This window comes from Centrocercus urophasianus, unplaced genomic scaffold (genome assembly GCF_019232065.1).
Source record: "Centrocercus urophasianus isolate 14NV4802_14NV808 unplaced genomic scaffold, USGS_Curo_1.0 seq_29, whole genome shotgun sequence".
NCBI classification, from domain to species: Eukaryota; Metazoa; Chordata; class Aves; order Galliformes; family Phasianidae; genus Centrocercus; species Centrocercus urophasianus.
Window position 1 is genome coordinate 3,837,938 of NW_024884855.1, and position 18,228 is coordinate 3,856,165.

General features: G+C 39.7%; 1 long non-coding RNA gene across 1 annotated transcript in view; it reads left to right on the forward strand.

Moving 5' to 3' along the window:
• The first annotated feature begins 108 nt into the window (after positions 1 to 108).
• LOC122165405 overlaps positions 109 to 18,228 on the forward strand; it is a 142,491-nt gene continuing 124,371 nt past the window's right edge. Inside the window, exon 1 of the long non-coding RNA XR_006170465.1 lies at positions 109 to 213. This is a non-coding gene — a long non-coding RNA (uncharacterized LOC122165405). The remainder of the gene's footprint in view (positions 214 to 18,228) is intronic.

Sequence of the window (18,228 nt, forward strand, 5' to 3'; positions counted from 1 at the left end):
TAGATAAGTGCTTTTTTTTTAGTGTTTCAAAACACACTACAGATCCTTGTAATTCTCACTGCCTCTCTGTGATATTAATCTTGTATAATTATTTCAGAGATAATTACAACTGAGATAAGACAAAGGAAAAAAAAAACAACTATCCAATGCTGTCTCCATGGCAAACAGACAGGAGTGCCTCAGTTCTCAGTCCACTGACCTCGTTGCTACAAGGTAAGGTTCCATTTTGAACTAATGATTTTGCACACCTTCTATGAGGTATCTGTGATCCCATAGCGTACTCTGGTGATATTTTAGGCTTTGCGGCCATTGAAGTTTCTTGGATGAGTTCTGTGGGATTCCTTTGTTTCTACCTGTAGTATGGGGATTGATGAACTGTTGTGCGAAGCAATATTGAGAGACATCCTGACAGAAAGCAAGGAGTATGTAACATCAGCATGCTTTTCCCTGAGCTCTCCGTGTTACACTCACTAATGGAAGCTTCCTAGGAGCTAGTTCTAAGTGAGTTCTGGATGGAAATGACGTATTTTTACTCTTTTGATTACTTAACTCCTGTTTTTAAAATGGTGGGGAAATGTTTTTTTAGTAAGGCAACTTCTTAGTATTTATTTATACTTAGTGTCCCCTTTCACCTTGTTACTTCACTACAAATACATCATCAGTAGACTTTCCAGCTGGAGTGGAGGGAGAGGAAGAAAGGGAATATAATTCCTGAAGTCCCTTGACTTGCTCTTAGTACTTTGTGCAGTTCCCAAGAAGTGCTTGGGACTCAAAGCCTGTCAGCAGCATGGCTCATCCAACCTGTCTAAGAATTCTGCTTGCAAAGCCAGCTCACTTTGTGGCCAAAATTCAGTCTTTCCCGGACACCTGCTAGGTGCTGTAGCACATGGTTTGCATGGGTAAAAGCAAAATGTCTAAAATGTTCCCAAAATTGCCCATATAGAATGTTGTCCAGCTGGCTCAGACTCCCTTTGTGTCTCTACCTCACACAGAATGTTCCTAGGGACTGAAAAATGAAGACAGACAGACTTTTAAAAAGGGGTAGAAAAGGGGGAATGCATTAGTCAGACTTTAACAGTTGCTTTCCAGGAATGCGTCATGTTTTTGCATGTTTGAAAGTTTTCCCTGGATACTGAGTCATTTCTGCACAGAGCTATTCTGGGCCATCCAGACTATGATACTGTGTTGTATTCTTCACACGGTTGCATAACAAAAATAAGTCAATCCGAGTTCGTTCAGCATCTTGTGGGTGATTTGGGAAAGCATTTGACAATAGCCAGGGGTCAGAATAGTTGAGAGTCAGGTTCCATTATTACCACTTGCCAGAAACCAGGCCAGAGGGCAACATTCAGCACGGCAAAATCCATTCTGGAGACTTTTTCATCACAGGTTTGTGTACCTAGTATAGCTGCTATTCTCACTTTTATGGAGCACAGAAGAGAAATTGTTCTGGACAAGTTAAAATCAAAGACTTGAACTGTGAATAATGCTTTTGTTGGTAGCAGATTGGAGAGAATGGTTTAGATACATGGATACTATTGCACCTGCAGAGGGGAAGCAGCCTTGTTTCCAGTGTGTGTAAACCTGCTTTGGTCTTTGTATTTTTATGGTAGAATCACAGAGAGGAGAATCAGGTCTATATGGTGTATAATTTTAGCAGAAAGTCACCTTCTCAGAAGAATAACTTGGAGAGTTCATATCCTTGTGTGAGAAGGGAAATTAAGTCCCTGCCCAGACCCATTTTCTTTCATCCATTGCTGACCCACCTTTGCTCTTGCACAATCCCTCAGCTCTGAAGGAAGCTTCTGGACTTATGACAGCAATGAATGTCTTTGAAAAATGCCTTTCTTGTTCTCTCCTAACTGTCAGTATGTGTTGTCCAGCCTTAGCCAAGTGGATCTGTTTCACTTGGGTACTACCATCTGATTCCTGCTGCAACCAGCCAATTTTATTCCCTCTTTTCAGTTTGCTGAACGTCTCAGATCTGAAGGAATTATCTGAAGGGTTCCACTATCCCTTCTAGCTTTTGGCACAGAGATCTTTTGTGCTTACCCCCAAAATGTTGAAGATCTTGCCACCTGGAAGATGACCATCATGTCAATTGTTGAACACTATGCAGAGAAAGCAGAAAAGCTTGTTAGAATTATTGGAAAACTTCCTTCAAATTGTTTGTTTATTCGGCTCTATTTTTTACATCAATGTATAAAATCCTGGAATATTTTCCCCTTTTTGCAATAATAATGAATCAGCAAAATATTGAAGTAAGGTTCTCAACAGAAAACTTTATAAGCCTACCTAAGTTGGATTGACCACATGTCAGAAGTTTGGAAAACTTTGCTTAAAATGTGGGCTCTTTTGGTGAGGTATTTAACATTACTGCTTCTCTTAGAAGGTAGACAGAAGTCAGAATGCATATGCTTTGGGTAGGTAGTAAGTGAGATTTTAATGTACTGTTTCTGCTCTGCTGACACAGGTGTGAATTGTACTTTGATATCATGTAGGTCATAATGTCACCATGGATGTTTGCAGTAAGTTGCAGAACTCACTCGGTAATACTCTCAGGTTGAGTGGGTCAGAGACAGCTTTCTTATGTTTTCTGCAAAACTCACTGTACGTGCTTGCATTGCAAATGGCAGCCAAGGATTCCCCAAACCAGGCACTCGGCTGGGTGGCTGCTGTTATTACCTTCTGTAGAAACTGTTTGTGTTATTCTGTCAGTGCCTCAAGGAACAGAGCAGATCTCCTTCCTGCTGCCCCAGGAAAACAGCATTTAGAAAGTGATATAGGGGTGAGGAATGAAGGTAGAGGAGGTTCGGTGCCAATTCCTTATGTTATGTCCTGCAGACAATTTCCTTCTTGTTTTGTGAATGACTCACAGGCAGTAGCCCATAAAGGGGGATTTATTAGGAGGCAGAAGGGAAGGTAACTCTGTCCTTCAGTATGTGATGTATTCATTTTGAGTCTTGTGATAAGAAAGCAGCTGTGCTCACGCACGTTATATAACAAAACTGTTCTGGCATCCATAGTCAGATGATTTCAGTCACATCCAAATTTCCCTTTCTACTGCATGGGGCTGGTATCTTGATTTGTAGAGATTTAAACTAGCCAGGGAGATCTTTTCCTAATGGAATTTTACACCTATTCAGTTTACTTGACATCGTGGAAGTATACTACAAGAATCCTTTATGTGATGAAGGATGTAACCCTTCTATTTTAAACAGATAAAAGATGGAAAGTAAATGTGATCTTGTTTTGTGGAACTAACACATCAGGCTGGCATCAGTGGCAGCAGCTGCCATTCCCAGTGAGCTCTCAGGGTGCTCGTCAGAGATTTTGGAGGAAATTTCACTCTTCCTAAACTTCATCCTTGACAACTGTTCACAAATGAGTGTACTGCCAAAATAATAAGGTGTGGTTGTGAAGCAAAGGATATTTCTCTGTGGGAAGAGAGGTGTTGTGAAAGTCTGGTAAAGAGACATGATCAGATTGTTGTGTTGAATATCTGACTGCAGATCTATACATTCCATTTGAAAATTTGCAGGTGATGTATTTATATCAACTGAAAATGGCGTCACGGACATAAATTGATGATATTTTTATTTATCTTGAAACTTACTGTCAAACTCGTTTATCAACCTGGAAAGCACGGCTGCAAGTTCTTCTACTTATTCAAAGCTCATTGTTTCACTTTGAAGAGCATTGCCTCCCTTTGTGAGAGCCTTTCATGTGCGCTGTATTGATTGTGGTACCAAGTAAAATGTTGGTATTAAACTTCTGTTTTCCTTAAGCCTTTTGCAATGAAAAGTCAAATTACTTAATTCTAAGGAAAGGGACGTACCCATGAGTGGTTCACTCTCTTGCCCTTATATCATGTGCTTTTTCCCTGACTAATCTACCTGTTCAGTGAATTGAAAATAATTGATGGAAGTGGTATGCCAAGTTTCAATCAAATGCATTGGTTGCAAGTATTTTGGCAGGATGTACAGGAGGGAGAATTGGAGGACCCGTAAGAAATTATATCAAATGTCAGTTTGCTTCTGTGAGGCTTCACACAGAATAAATGCTGTTCTCAGTAACAAAAGCCCTTGATCCTGTCCAGTGCAGATGGATACAGCAGAGCTGCAGCTAGATGGGTTTGCATGTGGGAGTGCACAGAAGCCAACAATGGGCTCACTCCTTTTTCAACAAGATGTAGTGTGGCAGCAGGATGTGGGGATGGTCCTTTCATAGGGAAAGAACAGGAAAGCTGCTGGGCAGTCCCCACTGGACTGTATTTCATGGCAGCCCATAAAATACAGTGCCACCCCTACCAGTGCTGTTCTTCTCCCATACCTCATGTTACCAGGCATGGCAACACATCGACCCTGAGCTAAAAAAACAAAAGTTTTGTCCAATGCTTCTTTAGTCTTCTGTTTTGTTTATGAGTATGATTTAGATCTGAAGGAATAACGGGCAATATTATTTCCCAAATAGTTTAGGCTTAAAATCATAAAATTTAACAGATGAATAATTCACTGTATATATTTGTGAATTATTTATCCACTTCTGAATGCTGAATAAATGTAGCCTGATGCAAAGTGTAGGAGTCTCTGTGCCTTTCCAATGACATCAGCATGTTCTGGATCAAGCCTTAAAAGGAAAAGGAACATAAACAAATAATTTGTTAATTTGATGATCATGTGAAAGCAATTCCATAAAATCTCAACAAATTGTTCTCAACTCGTGATTTGTATAAATTGCATTCTACCAATGCCAAATACATTTTTAAAAGTGTGTGCTCTGTTCAAATCCAGTTTTAAACAGAAAATTTTGGTTTCTCCACCCATCTGTATGGAGGTGTAACTTTTTGGCAATTCACACTGCGGAGAAAGTCAACATTTTTAAGTGGCAAAAACTTAAACTGGACAGATCATATTGAAGATGATTACAGATTAGTTTTTGACAAACAGAAACTGTAAAAAATTTTAAAAGATTTTCAATCTGAAACAAAATTTGGTGTATTTTTAAGGGAAGCTCATGAAACGGGTATTAAAGTTGCAAAAAAAAAAAAAATGCTCTCAGGCTATGAAAAAATTAATTAATTTAAATAGAAACGGTGTGTTTCAGTAAAAAGACGTTGATCTACTATGTGTGCAATCTAGCCAGGTTGTTATATTTTGGATGTTTCTATTTCGGCATTGCCAATCATGTCTTCTGCTACTTAGACCGCATTTTAGCAAACATTGCTTTCACACAAAGAGGTGAATGTTCTCATTCCTGCTGAGCTGAGAATGGCTCTCTGCAGCACTGTCAATGACAATGCGTGATGAGAGCGGTTCTGTTTGCACCAAATTCGGTCTGTGTGGGACTTAGTGCTGGTTTTGCCATTGCATCATGGGCACCAATCAGACTAAATTGTTCCAGAGTGCAGGAATGGAAAGTAGTGCATCTGTAGAAGATGTAAAAATGCTGCTGCTGGCATGAATGGGAGTATATGAAAGGGAATATATTTTATAGGTATGCCAGTGGAAGAAAGGCATCTACACAAGCAACACGTTGCTTGGATTACTGAAACAGCAATGACATTGATGTTTTATCTAACATTGTGACTTCCCATTACTGTGACTAAAGAATTACATTTGATGACAAACAGTAATTGCTTACTGTTTTGCTTCTATTTCTATGCATATCACTGCCTATTTAAAAACGTGTTTATTCCTACTTTTTTGAACAGCAGTCTCACTGTTTCTCATACTGACATTCCATTCCTCACATCCTTCCATCTTGGTTTCCAGCCTCTTTCCTCAGTAAAATGTACCTGTTTCAACACTGAAGGCAATGCTGCTGCTGCATGCAGCCACTGAGCAAGGTGACTGTTGTGTCCTGTACTTGCCTTTCTCACTAATATAAGGAAGACAAATCTGGCAGCTTTGCAGCATGGTTTACTGCAAGCATCACTCACTCTGGGTTTGCTCCAAGAAGAGCAGACATTCTCTGAAGAAACCATCAGTGCAGTTCACTCAGTACCACCCACTGACACCCAGAAGATCAGCTTTTGACTGGGACAGTTGGTGTTACAGCCGTACAAGTCCCAATCAGTTGGCAGCACGGGCAGAGTGCTCATCTATCTATAAGTACTATGTAAGCATGTCCTGGGAGACTTCCCTCTATTGGAACAGTGCTTGCTGGCAGAGGCTGTCGAAGTGCAGCTTGGATGCTCTCTTCCTAAGGAGGTTTATTTAATGAATTCTATAGTTAATAGCAATAGCTATGGCATTGTAGAGAAAGGCTGCTTGTTGAAATAACATTTTTTTTTTTTTTTGTAAGATTGCAAATTTGGCTGATACAGCAGAAAAGGTGACATCAGATGGGAGCCTGACTGATGGCCCATGTCTCTCGGGTTTAAAAAGTAGACAGAGACAAGGTCAAATATGCAGTAAGCAGGTTAAAACATCTTCAGAATTGTGCACTTTTCATCAAGGTCTGCAGTTCAAGGACAAAAGAATTAAGGGCACTTCTGTGAACTTTTTAATAAAAATGTCCTGGATAGTTGATCACACTTTCTTGTGCCATCCTAAGTGATGAATCTGATGGCAAAATAAAAAATTACTAGCATTTGTAATTTTATTGACAATGTACTTAAGAGCTACCACTTTGAGTGCTGCTTTCCTGAGAGAGTTCTGTCTGTGACTGAGCAGTCATGGATAGAATTGGGATTTTAGAATTACTCTGAGGTTTTTGGGTGCCTTGTGTAAAAAACATACATTTTTTTCCTTTGTGCTTAATGAGAATATTTTTTGAGCATTTGGCTAATTTATTGCATCCAGATCGAAGGACATCTTTATTTTAAGGAAAACCACATTCTCAGCTGATACAGTGGCACTGTTTTATTGGCTTCAGTGGGACTATATTGATTACTGCAGATTGTATAACAACCCCAAGACTATGTGCTTTTTGTGAAGAGATGTTCACAAATAAGGTATTCTGAACTATATTCTCTCACATCAATTAACTTGTTTATAAGAGGCAGTAATTACATTTGTCCATGGAACCATACGGATCAGAGCACAATTTCATGCAGTTAAGTTCTATTTTTGAAAATCACTGAATTACAGAACCTGAAGTTTCTTTCTTTTCTGATTTTGATGGATTAATTGGTTTGTCCTACTTTAATATTTACGTAAAACTATATTGATATTTTCAGCTTTTTTGGTTGTACTTCAATTACTCATCTAAGTATTCATTCTGGTAAGTTAGGATCTGTTATATTGAGATGAGTGATTAGATGTTATATGCACAGTTCTGCCTTTGACGTTAGATGCATCAATTTTATAACAGGTGATGATGGTAAAATATCAAATTTAGAATTTAAACTTTCGAATTTACCAAATTTCAAAAATGCTGGTTATAAGCCATTCAGAGGCTCAGCTGTGTACATTGGTACTGTTGTTTGTTGATGGTAGCTATTTTGGACTTTTCAGATTGACTTGTCATCATTGGAAACACCATCCTCAGGCTCCAATTCAACCCTACATGTGTTGAATAATACAACTAGGCAGGTATGTTAAAATCTGGAGCACCACAGTTTGATAGGAAAAACCCAGTCTTCCAAAGACAACAAATCATAAAAGGTGACGTGCTTTCAGTGTGAGCTCAAACCAGAAGTCCTTGAAGAGCTATGAGGACAACAGCTTGTTCACATTATTGCGTGACTCAGAGCTGGATGTCAGTGTCAGTGTTCCTGGGGTTGTTTTGGCATGAGGAGGTGAAGGAAGTATTTTGACAATGTAGTTGGCATGCCACTGTCTTTGTCCACTGTTGTAAGGGCTTTAAATAGATGCTTTCATCCTCTGTCTCTTTGCACTTTAGCAAAGCAGAGAATACTAAACCCCAACAAAGGCGGTTTGGTTGGCCGTGTCTTAAATTGCTTATTAGTGTGAATAAAATCTGTAAGAAGAAACAGAGTTTACTGTTGAATACCAAAGCGGGGAAGGCAGGGAAAGAACACATTACGTCTGAATTGTATCTGTGCTCAGGCAATCATTCAGGCCATTTATTGACATGGCACTGTCACAGAATCGTAGAATGGCTTAGGTTAGAGGGGACCTTAAAGATTATCTAATTCCAATCCCCCTGCCACTGACAGAGTTGCCAACCCTGCCCAGAGACCACCCTGATTTTCTGTCACACAAAATCACACAAAAGTGTGTTTAGCCCAGTATTTTCTCTCTGCTGACAACTAGCTGCTGATACCTTCTGCAGAGGTCAGAAAGATCTCTCAGTTGTTGGGCTCACACTCACATATGGTATTTGAAAGGTCTTGATGCCTGATGAGGGCAAAACCATTTTGATAAATCTCAGGACTACCAATCCATTAGCACAGCCCTGTCACTCGCAGGATTAGTGAGATGAGCTAAGGCCCACTGTGCAGCAGGGACTTCCTTGAGGAGAACACGTTGTGCATATACTAAAGTACCACAGGGACTGTGCAGGGACTGCATCTTTCTTAGCTGTGTCTAAGAAAGTCTCCCTGGCAGTGTTCAAGAGGTGATGAGGAGCTACGAGATATGGTTTAGTTTGTGGTAGCGATGGTAATGAAAAGACGGTTGGACTAGATGATCTAGCAGGTCATTTCCAACCTTGTGATTCTATGATTGTGCCAGCTACGTAACATGGAAGAGACACTGTTATCCTACACGTTATTTCCGTTGCTTAATCAGCTGTAAAAACCAAGCTGGCTTCAGATGGGGCTGGAATAATAGGACAGCCTTGTATAAGCCCTTAGTGGGATGAAATGGGTTTTCATATGGACTGCACTGTCCAAACTAGAAAATACCCCCCACTGCTACTCATCTACAAATGATCAAAAGATTGTGGAAGTGTGTTTAATGACAGTGGGCTGTTTTGCCTGCACATGATTAGAAGCAGGACTGGAATGAATGGCCAACATTTGTAATGACCGTCAGAGTTCATTTAACTTATTTCTCTGGGGAATCAGAGGTGACACCAACTATTTCAGCTTTTGTTGTTACTTCAGGAAAACACCATCTCTGCTCTGATTGTATTAGGATGCTATTATGCATAAGGCATTTGTGAGTAATTCTGCCTCAAGGACAGAGTTGCTTTCCTCGGAGGAAGGATATGTTGCCATGTGAGGTATCACAAGTTGGTGTGTTTTGCTTTGTTTTTATGGTTCCATTTCTCTTTCTCACTCATTCTCATTCAGCCTCAGGAGAGGCATGGTGTTGTATTTAAAGTGCAGATTTACATAGCAGCAATTTGTCAGTTAACTTAAACGAAGCAGGTGCTATGCTTCAGCTCACAACAAGAATGTGATTCCTAGCTGAACAAAGCCTGACACACTTTTAACTGGCTTGTTTACACCACCAGCCCTGCTGTTTCAACAGCCGCACTCTCCAGTATCTCATATTAATTGGGAGCTGCAGCCAGAAGGTATCATGTGTCACTGTAAATTGTCAGTTGTTGACTGCTGCATGTGAAACTGAATCACTACCTTAAACGTGGCATAGTGACAAACAGCATTTAGCACACAAACCTGTAATTCCTGCAACTCCAGCTATGAAAGGAAGACTATCACCCATAAAACAGTGCATGTCTCTGCTCTCCCTGGGGATTTCTAAAGAGAAGCTGGGGATGTAGTGATTGTGTGGGTAATGGAAATGCAGATGTACACTCCATTAAATACAGCACTATCAGCTGGTTACTAGCTCCATGTACTGCTTAATTAATAATCGTAGTGTTGCAAATTACCAACCCTTAGCTAATAGAAGCTCCTTGTGTACCTGACTAAAGGATTTGCTCCTCCATTTCAGTTGCTCTTTGCTCTGTTTCCCCAGTTTTGCTCTCTACCTCTTGTTGCCTCTGGTACCTCTCCTTTTCAGCCATGTTAAATGCTACATCAGCATCAAACTCAGAGTCTTAAGCACTGTCCTTCATACTTTCACTTCCTTAGTTTTGAATATGAAGCCAACCTTTGGTTTCCTGTTACTGATTTACTGATCATTCTGAGACTCTTCTCGCTTTCCTCCAAATGTTGCAGCCTTCCAGTACTTAAAGTTGAGCCTACAGGAAAGCTGGAGAGGAACTTTATCTGGTGTAGTGACAGGACAAGGTAATGGTTTTAAAGTAAAAAAGAATAGGTTTAGGTTGGATGTTAGGAAGAAATTCTTCACTTTGAAGATGATGAGGCAATGGCTCAGTCTGCTCAGAGGAGCTGTGGGTGCCCCATCCTTGGCTGGCTGGAGCTACGGACAACCAGGTCTAGTGAGAGGTGTCCCAAGTTCCAAGGGTGCTTGGACCTAGATGATCTTTAAGGTTCCTTCCAACCAAACCATTCTATGCTTCTGTGATTCTACCCTCCTAAAACAACAACATGGAAACCCTCTTACAAACCTTGTATTCCACATTTAATTATTCCTGAGTATTTTTGCTTTCATCGAAACTAATATGAGGTCCACTACAATTTTTTACACTATCATTGGGTATTCATTGTTGGCCTTACTCCTTTAAAACCATTTCACCAATTGCTCTGCTTTTTTTCAGGCTTACATCAAACTGTACTGCTCATTCTACAGTGTTCTTTCCTGTCTCCACCCCTTTTCCAGGCTGCTGGAAATGTCACATCTGCATCTTCTCTCTCATAGAATAAGGAGAAGGAATGAGTTGCTTTGTGTTTGTAAAGTCTTGTGCATTCTTCCAAATTATACAAGAAAATTTTGTATTTATCTATTATCAATAAGACTGAATCTCCAATCCCCTTGGCTTACCTTGATGTCAATGCAACAGAAAATGCTCAATATATTTGTTTTTCCAAGATGAAAAAATTAATATTTTATTTCTTTTATTAAATAAATAATGTTTTGCTGGACTACCATGCTTTGAGGTATAAAGATACTGCATTAATTACCACCCCAGCCCCACTTCCTTCAGCCCTTCCAATGAACTAAAGGAGAATCACTGAAGCACTTCTGCTATTTCTAATTAAAAAGATACTTTGAGAGTTTGACTCAACTTCAACTATGGAATTCATGTAGTCTCTAATTGGTTATGAGAGTGATCTTTCCCTTCTCACATTTGCTTGGATAAATGTGTGTTCCAAGCTTGCACGCTTGTGGTAGCCAGAGATAAAGCACGGGCTTGAAGATGATAAGAGAGTTGTTGTAAGTCTCCAGCTGTTGCTATTTTATTCTCTGTCTTTTTAAAATCTCTTTAATAGCCATTGTTAGCATCTTTATCAAATCAAGGTTGTCATTCCAATAAGTAATCCACATGTTCCTCTCCTGGCTACTCTGCCATGTTAATCCACTTTCTGTAATGAATATGACTGGGAGCCATCTATCCACTCTGAGCAGCACTCCAGGTCTTGCAAAACACATTGGGGAGCATATTTATTTATGCATTACTATAAATGCACAATGAATGTCATACTTTTCACGGAATAGCCTTGAGTAAGTTCATTTTATGAAAAGCTTTCTGTTTGTGCAGTCTTGCTACTTGATAAGAGAATGCTTTCTGGGAAAAATAAATGGGGTATAAGTAGTTATCATAGTACAAAGTGAACTATTATCCTAGCTAACCAAAAATTCAAAAATGTTAGTGCTTTTACAGAATTTGTTCAGCTGTAAGTACCTCTTTTTGTGTATTTTTTTCTGAGCTGCTCTCAAGAGGTGCCTGCCTTCACACTGGCTTGAGGATCTGCCAGTGTGATTGAGGATCTGGTGCACAAACGGTGATACTGCATTGCTCAGAAAGCTGAGCCCTGCACCACCCTTCTCTGCGAGAACTTAAGAGACTTTCTCATGACCTTGGGTACTGGAGGAGGCAGAAACACAGGACAGTGCAGCACAGAGTGCTTAAAGAGAAGAAATCCATTGGGATGGTGTTAAGCATGCTTCTAACTTTAAATGTACTAATCTGTCCCATTTAAATCAAAGTTAATCAGAAGCCAAGAATTTCTGTGGCTAGGGAAATATTAAGCATGCAGTTGAGAATCTTCCTAAATTAGGACATTGGCTACATTTTTCTTCAGTTAAGGATGGATCTCTTGGAGCGAGCCAAATGTTAGATTATTCATAGTGGAACACTTAATGTGCTAATGCATAAACATGTGTCCCCACACGTGAAACAACAGACATTAGGAAAAGTGGCAAAATTGGGAATATATTCCTAAATTCCACTTGTACCACAGTTATAGCTTGCTTTTATGAAAAACAAAGTTGTGGTAGTATTTTCTAATAGCCATGACTAATTGTTAATATAATAGCTGTATGGATTAAGTAATCTGCTTGTATATAAGGTACCATCTTTCATAATAAGACACAATTGCAATGAGTTTTTCTACCAATTTTCATTGTTGTATGATTTGGTAACTGCTGAATATGAGTTACTTTCCAAAGTGTACATATTAAGTCTTATCACTGAAACAAACGAAAATTATAAAAGGGAGACTTGACACTGTTTCTTAGCCAGGAGTTCTATAGCACTTGTGAAAGATTCTTTATGACAGTTATAAAGACATGTTACTAAAATACTTTGTGTTTCTGGAAGCCTATCACAGTCTATAAATGTCTCCCAAAAGCATGCTAAGAGCATTCTGATATTGCCATCCCAAATATACACATTTCTCCCTGGTCTTGAAGCAAACTATAGCAAATCTTTGATTTGGACTGTCAGGAATAACAGTCACCCCTAAAGGGAGATGTTTGACTTCCATCTGTTCGGGGGTTGTTTTTTATTTGTTTATTTTTTGTGTGCTTCTCATCTGCTAATTTTTGCACTTCTTTTTTCTTTTGAAGAAACTTTATTTAGTTTTGAATATTTAAGTAAAATGCAAAGAACTAAGAAAAGTACTAGCAGAAGGATTAGTATAATTTAGAAATAGAAAATCACCCTAATGAACATTCACTCTAATGGAAAATATGCTAGCAAGAATTTGATGTCCTCATATTGTGTTATTCCCCCACGTCATTGTTAAATTACACTGTGAAGAAGCACAAACTTTCTATCATTGCCTTCCATGGGATTTCTGCAGCACAGCCCCTCCTGCTGCTGTGTGCACATGTGGAGGGTCGCTTTTCTTCATGATCAAGTTGTTCATTCATTCTGCTAAATATCACATCATTTTCTGGTAATGTATTGTGACTCGAGTTCACAAGCAGAGAACCTCTGTGGGAAGTTGTTTGCTGCTATTTCTATTCAACACCTCAAGCTGCTTGCATATTTTATTGTTTACTTTCCCTCCACGGCTTCATTTTACAAAAAATAAGGTTGTTTTTCACCACGGGAATGGATAACGTGTACATTTTCCATTAATTCTCTGAAGGTTTTTGTTGTTCCTGATGTTCGTAATGGAGTACGTATTGGCAACTGAGTTGACTAATATATATATATAAAGATTCTGCCAGTGTGAAATCAGTAACGGATAATGCTGGTTTTAATACAAGTGAATTTTGAGAACCCACCATAATAAATACCAAACATTTCAAATTTCAGCAGTCACTGAGCGCTGGAAAACACAACTTCATGTTGAGCAATTCAGAATCGAAATGTTTAAATCAGCTTTCTCAGTTTCAACTTGTAAGGTAATCTAGCAAGCCAGAACAGTTCCAGCCCACAGTGCTCTCTCCTCCCTACAACCTGAACAAGAAAGACTGCAAATACAGCAGTCACCTCTGACCCCAGGTTCACTCTATGGAGTGTTTTGAACTGTCAAATATTGCTAATATTTGAAAGGATTCCCAGAATGTTTGTCTTACTGAAAAGCGTTACTATTTGGGGATTAGATATTGCAGGGTACACCACCATTTTAAGGGACACAAAGCATAGAATCACCATTTGGGAATTCCTGACCTTGGTGCTTTTCACTCAAGCAAGGGTGTGAAAAAACGCCAATTTTTCTACTGCAGGGATTGCTGGCTTTCTTATCAATTTTATTTCTTAAAACAAAGAAAAGAAGAAAGGCTTGAAATGATAAAGGCAAGGGGTAGGAGGTGAGTCATGAAAGAAAGGGTCAGAGAGAGAAATCTGGAGAAAAAGCATTCTAATATACTGTAACTAATTAAAACCTAGGGAAGAACAATTACAAAAAAAGGTCTTTGTGAAAGGGCATCGAGTTTCAACACCTGTGATTTGCTCAGAAAGGACCCAGCAAGCACAGGTGAAACCAACACAAATGATTAGATCTCCAGTTGCTGGGAGCTCCAGGAGAGCGAAGGCCAATCAGGACCAGGTTGGCCAAATTAAAAGAATTATCAGCTGTTCTTGTGCTTAGTTTGAGTGAGGTTGTGGAAGAAGGCATGGCGTTTATGAATATTTTCTGGTTGGTTATCTGGCAGTGAAATGCAGGTCCTGGAGAATGGTATCCTGCTTCAAGGTAAGGTAACAAAATTCCGTTTAGGCTTAGGTTCATAGCTTTTTGTTGTTGTTCTTATGAGGAGCTGTTTTCCTAGTTCTTTTTAGTTTTATATGGATTACCATTCTCTGTAATGCTGAAGGTTGAAGAGGATAGTGTTATATTGGGTATAAAGAAAAAGTCTTTTATGGTGATGGCACTGAAGTGCAAGAAATGTGTTTTGTGCCTTGTCCCTGGATACTTTCAAGGTGAGGTTGGATTGAGCCCTGTGCAATCTCATCTAGCTGTGTGTGTCTCTGTTCATTGCATTGGACTAGATGGCCTCTAAAGGTCTCTTCCAACTCTAAGGATTCTCTGCTGAAGTTGAAGGAGTGGTTTTTCAGTGTGGTTATTTTAAATAGCTAATATGTGGTTGTCTCTATATAAATGTGCTGGTGTTAATTAGGGGTAGCTTCAGTACTGCTATTAAGGAAGTTAATCCAGTGGTTTTTTTGCTGCTGTTTTTTCTGACTCCTTGTATTCTGTCTCTAGACCTTCCTTCATTGTTTAGAGATGAAAGCGGGAGTCTTAGAAGTGAAGAGGAAAGGTAACGTTTGATAATACCTGTGTTTCTGGCCAAATTTCAGTCAAAATTCTGGGCTTGTTTTGTTGGTAGCTTATGCTCTTATGAAAAGCTTTTGCTATAGAAACAGTGGTGGCTCTTGAGGCTGAAGCTGCATGCTGGTCTTCAAAGTTTCTTTTTTTTAAGACAATAAGCTAAAACTTGGAAGTGAGTGTGCTCTTGCATATGTTTTCCCTTAAGTATTGTAGCATACCTGGTTTGGTGTTGAGTTCAGCCCGTAATCCTGGGGTTATCTCCTATGGTCTCTTGTGAGCTTTTAACTGTACTGGACTGACTTGCTTTTGTGTAGGAAGAGGGTGATCTGTTATCTTCCTCTGATGAGAAAGTGATACAGAATCAAGAGTGTTTCCTTAATAGAGCTTGTGTTTCACTATCCATTTTTCCTTCAGGATTGTGAGGAATTTTTGGTCTTTGATTTAAAGACATATATGCTTCTACATTTTGCAGTAGAAGAGTGTAGTGCTTTGGACTGAAAACGCATACTGCTTCTTAGTGAGCATCCACTGCCAGTTTGATTGTGGTACAGCCATTAGGTTCATTGTCACAGCTGTAAAAGCCATGATGTTCTCTCTAGTAAAACTTCCTCTTTATTTGCTTTGTTTTATAAACCTTTCCTTTGCTTCTCTCAATTAAACCAAATTTTGCAACTCATTTGTATTCAGGATCTAGTGAAATGAAAGAGAATTACATACAGTGTTGCAGTAGGAGTGAGTTTTGCTAGATACGTGGCAAGCAATCCTTTGTTTTGGATGTGGTGCATAATAGTCTTGAGTACATCCAGTGTAAACAATCATAACTTATGACCTTTATTATGTTGTTGTGTTTACCTTTCCTGCTGAGTTCTAGTTTGCTTTATTGTGCTGCTAAGAACTACAGATGCAAATGACTGTGAAACAGGCCCTGAGGTTTGGAATGGAACACACTTGCAAACTTAGATATAACACTGACTGAGGACGAAAGTGGTGCAGAAGCCATCAGTTAGTGCTGCTTCATCAGTCAGCATAGCAGAAGTAATGTAAGACCTGTGAAGCTCTTTGAAGAGCTGACGTGTTAGCACTTCTTCCTTAGTAGCACTGCTCTGTCTTATCTTGTACTTCTGTGTTACTCTGTCTGGCAGCCCAGTACGCTGTCAGTAATAATGGTGCTCTGGTTACTATGCTTATCTCTTTAGAATTTATACACCTCTTGCCTTCTGTGAAAATACAGGCTTATTCTAAGTTGCTACTTCATCAAGGCACAGACTGGCTTTGTGCACTGCATTTTATTTTTGCTGCATGCTTCCTTGTGTGAATTTATGGAAGGTGGAGAAACGAGCTTAAGAATTTAGAATTTCTATACTGATCCACTCTAATAGCAATGATCCTTCTTTGTGCTCCTAAAATTTTTTCTCTGAATGGTGAAAAAGTTCTTGTTCTCCACCAGCACATCTGCAGATTTCGTAGTAAAGAAAATGGACTGGCAATGAACTCCTGTTCCTGTGTATCTTATGTTCCTGTGTTGCCAAACACCATCATGTCTCCAAAGTAGTATGTGCTGTTACCAGCACTTGACCAGCTCTCATGTTTGTCACTGAGGAGACTTGCTGAGTTGGGTAATGGGGGGTGGAAAAAGTCCCATGTAAAGGGAATTGATCTGCAAGCATGTTTCTGCTTGTGATTTCTTCCATGAGTACTCTAATATCCTATGGCCTCCTTTTCTACCAGTACTGCTCCATTGGAGCACCATCCCACCTTAAAATATGTATCCTCCTGATTCCACTTGAAGTTGGAAAAGACTTTTCTACTAGTCTTGCAGGGGGCAGATCCTATAACATGAGGGGGTGCACCCTGGGCTGCTCTGTAAGCAGGAAGATTCTGATGCAGCCAAACCCAAAGGTACCATGTCCCAGTTACAGCTCTCAAAACATGTGAAGCAACTGTTTTCTTTTGTATGCGTGTTCCTGGCAGGCTCTTCTCAGTGCCATTAATCACTAATTTCCCTAGCCTGAATTTGGTCCCCATCATATGCGGCAAAGTTACGGCCAGAATGCTATATGGCAGTCAACCACTGTATTTTTGGATATAGGAGGTAATTCTCCTTTCCCTAGGTTACAGTACATTCTTGTGGATTTCCTTCCAGCTTTGCAGTGACTGATGTTTGTCTGCAAATTAGACACTAATACTGTGAGCAACACATGCGTGTGTGGAGGCTGCAGGGCTGTAAATTATGTGTACATTTTCTTGCAAACAAGATACTGCTGCAATATAACAGTGAAGTATAAAGTATCACTTCTCTTGTAAGTTCTGGGTAGATTTTCGTGGCAGGATTAATGTACTGCAAAATGCCCCTTGTCCTTTCGTGATGGCTATAGCTTATCTGTGTTCCTCTTGCTCTAGAGTAAACAAACTGTTGTAAATTAATATTGGCAAGCTTCCAGAGAAGCAGTGTATGCAATCCAGGGGTGTGTTGTAAGGTGATAATATCGTGCACAGTATAAAATGGGGTCTGGATGTACTGACAAGTCCAGGCCCTTTAAGGAAATTCACTTGAGTGTTCTGAGGGTGTACACATTTCTTTCTCTGAAATACTTGTCTGATGGTTTATTTAACTGGCTGCAATGCTGTGAAAAGTGTTTACTGGACATCAAGATACAGAACATGGGAGAAAAACTTACTGTCAAGACAAAAATCAGTGAGTGGCTTCAGAGAGCAGACAGGGTTAAAGGTGCTCTGTTCTACCTGCTTATGTCATAGGATAAAGCTCAATGGTTGTTCTAAAGACAGCTTTGTACCTTGAAAAATGGTGTGGTGCTTTAGTTTTTTTGAAGGTGGGGTCAGGTGTAGATCTGTATCTTGGGACTTTTTCTGCTCAGATTCAAGGCTCTAAGATTTTGCAAATCAGAACTGAATGATATTAGCAGTCCTGTGCTGTGGAGAAAACAGGAATGGGATGCAGATAGTGCAGTATCAGCCTCCCAGCGTAATGGAGTCTCTGCCAATATCTGCCACCAAATTAGGCACAGGGAAGTGGTGAGGGGCACTGCAGGAAAGGAGAGGCTTCTATTTTTTTTTTTTTTTTTTTTTGTATAATCCCCTTGAGCCAATCTGAGGCTCCACTTTTTTCCCCCATCTAACAGTGAATTAAGTGGCTTGTGTAATGCAGTAGCAAGACAGTATGCCATGCAAACAGAACTGACTCCATACAGAAAACTCAAAGGGTCATTATTGGGTACTAATCAGTTGGTTGGGGCACTAATCAGTTGGTTGGGGCACTAATC